Genomic DNA, 4,104 nt, shown 5'->3' with positions numbered 1-4,104 from the left:
GGATTTTTGAGTTTGAGGCCAGCCTGGTCTACAAAGTGAGTTCCAGGACAGCCAGGGCAATACAGAGAAACCCTGTCTGGAAAAACCAAAAAAAAAAAAAAAAAAAATTGTTTTGCCCTGAAACAAAACACAAGGAGCTTTTAGCTTTCTACACCAGAGAATTGCTTAATCACCACTTCATCAGAAAACAATCTCCCAACCATTTAGGGATTAGTCTGCCCAATTTAAATACACTCCAACCTTCTGCCTGCCTCCCGGGGCAGCCCTATACTTACTTCTGTGCCATTTGGACCCATTAGGCCTTTAATATTTTCTTCCCTAACATTTTTTCACTTTTTATTTTTATTAGCAGTTTTTAAAAAACAGTGTCTTGTATGTTCGAAGCTGGCTTCAAACTCATCTATGTAGCTCAATATGACCTTGAACTTCTGATTCCCCCACCCCCGTTTCCACTTCCCAAGTACTGGCATTACAGGCTTGGCTCACTATCCCTGGTTGTATGAGGTGCTGCTGATCCTGAGCTACATCCACAGCACCATTACATTGTCATACGAACATCAAATGTGTGTGTTGAAGCTTTGTAATGTTCAAGGGGATTGTGCATTGTCTGTCACCTCTAATACTTCACTTCATTCCCATGTCAGACTCTTATCTCCCTTTACAGGTGAGAAGCTCCAGGCTCAGAGCCACCGACTCTCTTAAGGTCGTACAACTAGATGGCTGCAAAGCCACAATTTGAATGTACCTTTCAGAGCACTGATTCTCAACTGCCACGCCAACCCCTTTTAAACTGTCTTTATACCCTCCCTGCCTATTGAGAGTATGCTGGTGAACAACTGGGGCCTCATCTGATAATGCATGAGAAATACTTTTCTAAGTATAGAGCTGTCCAGAGACGCAGGCAGAAGGCTGGAGCTTGTTTAAATTGGACAGACCAGTCCCTACTTGGTTGGGAGATTGTTTTTTGATGAAGTGGTGATTAACAATCTTGTTTAGTTCCTCCTTTCAAAACATGATAAACATTAGGCTCCACAAGGTGGCTCAAGGGGAAGGACATTTGCTGACAAGCCTGGCAATCAGTGTTGGATCTCAGGAATCCAAGATGGAAGAAGAAAACCGATTTTCCTAAGGTCCTTGGACCTCCATTCACACACACAGACTATGCATGCATAACTACACAATAATAATAATATAAAAATTAAAAGATTATGATTACTTCCTTACCTACAATAATTTCAAATTGTTTTTTAAAAGGTCTTCACATTTTTATTCTTTGTGTACAAAGACTAGCATGACTGGTTCCACTTGGTAGATAGTCAAATAATCCATTCAAGGTCGCTTAGTCCAACTTAATGAAGCCTAGGACCTTCTCGTACTGACAGAAGCACTGAAGGCACGTGTTCAGCTGGTATTTAGGGATCAGACTGTGACGGTTAGAGCAGACCCAGCAAGAGTGAGAACCCTGGCCGGACTTCCGTGTGTGACTTCAGTAGAGCTGCTGGTGACCCATCTTGCCTTCAGACGCCCAACGAGGAAAAAGGTTTAAATTGTTTTAAAAACTAAAATCATTTGGAAAATGAAAGTCTACTCACAATACTCTGACCCCATAATTAATGGCTTCGTGTCCAAGTCAAAGGCTGTATCGTCCTCATATATTTTACAAAATGAGAGCAACTATGTATTTGTTCACCACTGGTCTCTTTCAGCCCTCCATAGGCCAGCTTTTCAAACCAACATATGAAAATGTTCTCTTGGGCCTATGAATTACACAGTATTCTGTTTTAAAGCCTACCCAGCTCTTAATAATTACCTGAAATAAATTGGAATTGAAGTAGTTTCCAAGTCTAACTTTTGAATGAGTGGTGGAATTCATTAGCCTGACAAGATTTGAAAGCATCTTCAGACTGAGTCTAACATCCATCCATCCAGTAGGACTCTACTGTTTGGAAGAGGATGTTTCCATACACATAAAAGCAAAACACTTTCTCCTCAACACGGCCAAAGCAGAGACGTTAGAGTTGTCAACTGATGAGATGGCCTCAAAAAAGGCAGTGCTTTGAAAGTTTCGTGAATGAGCACAACCTCGCTTTGGTCACTCACTGCTAGCTGGATCAGAAGAGGAATTTCCATACTCAGTTATAAGCATGGCTGGCGAAGGGCTGTGGATTCCACCAGACAGTCTGGAGACAGCCAGACTGGAAGAAGAGCTCCAAATCTGGCAACAGCAAGTGTGGAAGGAACAGTGACCTATGGGGGAGACTCAGACCTCACAGGCCAAAGCTCTTCCAGCAGAGGGCAGTGCCTTTGGCTAGCGGGCAGGACCTGGGCTAGCTGGAGAGACACTTCACTGGAGAGACTGCACCAGCTTGAGACCAAGGAGAAAAGTGAACTAGACTGTCCTTTGACTACTGTAAGTGACACTGGGGACTACTGACCAGGGACAGTGGGATTTTACACTTCTGTGATTCGCCTACCTTCTAATGACTAACACTCTGGAATGGGTAGTAAATAGATCTCTTTCTCCAGCTTGGTCATTAGGGCTTGCAAATAAGGAAATGTGGAGTCACTTTAAGTAGGCTGGCCAGAGATTCTCTCAGGTTTCTGAGTGTGCTCGAATAAAGAGGGGGTGAAAAGCCCCAAATACTGTGGCCCCATGGATGTGACATGAAGTTCACAAATAGAAAGTTAGCAGCAACTATTTTCTCTAAAAATAGAAGTTAGAGTTATTATTTGCTTTTGAATTTCAAGGCTATGAACGGCAGCCTTTAAAACAAGGCTTCACTGTGCAACAGCCAGGTGGGCAGTTTGTTATGCGTTGCAGATGATAAAAAGACGAAATGAAATTATTCCACAGGCCTAACCATTTACAATCACCTTTTGATATCGGTTACCATTTTGCTGTGTAGTAGTTGAAAATAGTTGGAACAAAACTGAATAGTCCACCATAAAGTCTACTTGCAACGCTGATCCCTTTGAGCCTTGTGATTTAAAAAAAAAAAAAAAAAGTTTCGTATTTGCTGAGGGAGGTGAGGCAAATGTGCCAATTGATAAAGTACAGAGTGCCATACATGACTAAAACAGCACCTTCAAAAATCAAGAGCCCACACCAACTCTAAGGGTCGTTTGCATACAAACATATCAAGTGGAAAGAAATAATAGCTAAGAGAATCAACTTCCTAAACTGTTTTATTTTCCCAGTAACTTCCAGCGGAGGGATGTCTGGTGTTCTCAGCACTTAGATTATTGGCTGGCGGCCTCGGGCCAGGGAGGGAATCAGGTCCTCAGAAGCAGCTGCTGGACCCTTAGAAGCCTAGGGACTTGGGCGGGCCCGGGGTCGAGCCAAATGGCCGACCGCTCCGGGAGTGAAGGCTGGAGCTGGAGGTTTCCCCGAAGCGCCCTTTCTCAAGGCCATTGCCCCGACCTGTAACCCGGCCGGGCCGCCCGGCTCGCTCACTCGCTCGCTCGGCAGGGCGCGGCCCTAGCGCCACCCGGCTCGCCCCGAAGAAGAGGTGGGACTTTCCCCACCGGAAGTGAACGCGTCCAGTCTCGGGGAATTGGGGCACCTCAGCCAGTGTGTCAGGGAAACCCTTCCGGGTTTATATTGGGGGTGGGGGGTGGGGGGTGGAAAAAAAAAGAGGTGGGTTCAACCGGAGTCCCTGCGGCCACCGCCGCCGCCACCGCCGCCGCCGCCGGTCGGCCCCCGCCCCTTCCCCGTCCTTCCGCTAGCAGCAGGGCCCGGGCGGTCCCGTGGCCATGGCCTTGGCTTGATAGAGCCTCCCGGGCGGCTGGGAGCGTGTGGCCAGGACAGCAGGGTAAGCGGCGGCAGAGGTGGCGGCTGCGGGCGCCAGCTTGGAGGTCAGGCGACACCTAACGCGCGTCCTCTTCTTCCCCCTTCCCCCGTTCCCCTCCCTCCCCGTTACAGGTCACACGAGCCCCGCGGGACCCCGGGGGCCCAGAGACCCCGCCCCAGCGACAGCGAGCGAGCGCGCGCGCGCGCGGCGGGGCCCGGAGGCCTCGGGCCGGCTCGGCAGGCAGCGGCGCCGGCAGGAAGCGGGGACCCCGGGCCCCTTTGTGTGTGTGTGTGTGTGTGCGCGCAGGGCGGGG

At 48.3% G+C, this 4,104-nt stretch overlaps 1 pseudogene; it reads right to left on the bottom strand.

Moving 5' to 3' along the window:
* Positions 1 to 1,339: 1,339 nt before the first annotated feature.
* Positions 1,340 to 1,519, bottom strand: LOC110287487 (annotated as a pseudogene).
* Between the last annotated feature and the right edge of the window lie 2,585 nt (positions 1,520 to 4,104).

This window comes from Mus caroli, chromosome X, assembly GCF_900094665.2.
Source record: "Mus caroli chromosome X, CAROLI_EIJ_v1.1, whole genome shotgun sequence".
NCBI classification, from domain to species: domain Eukaryota; kingdom Metazoa; phylum Chordata; class Mammalia; order Rodentia; family Muridae; genus Mus; species Mus caroli.
This window is presented reverse-complemented; position numbering and strand designations above follow the sequence as displayed.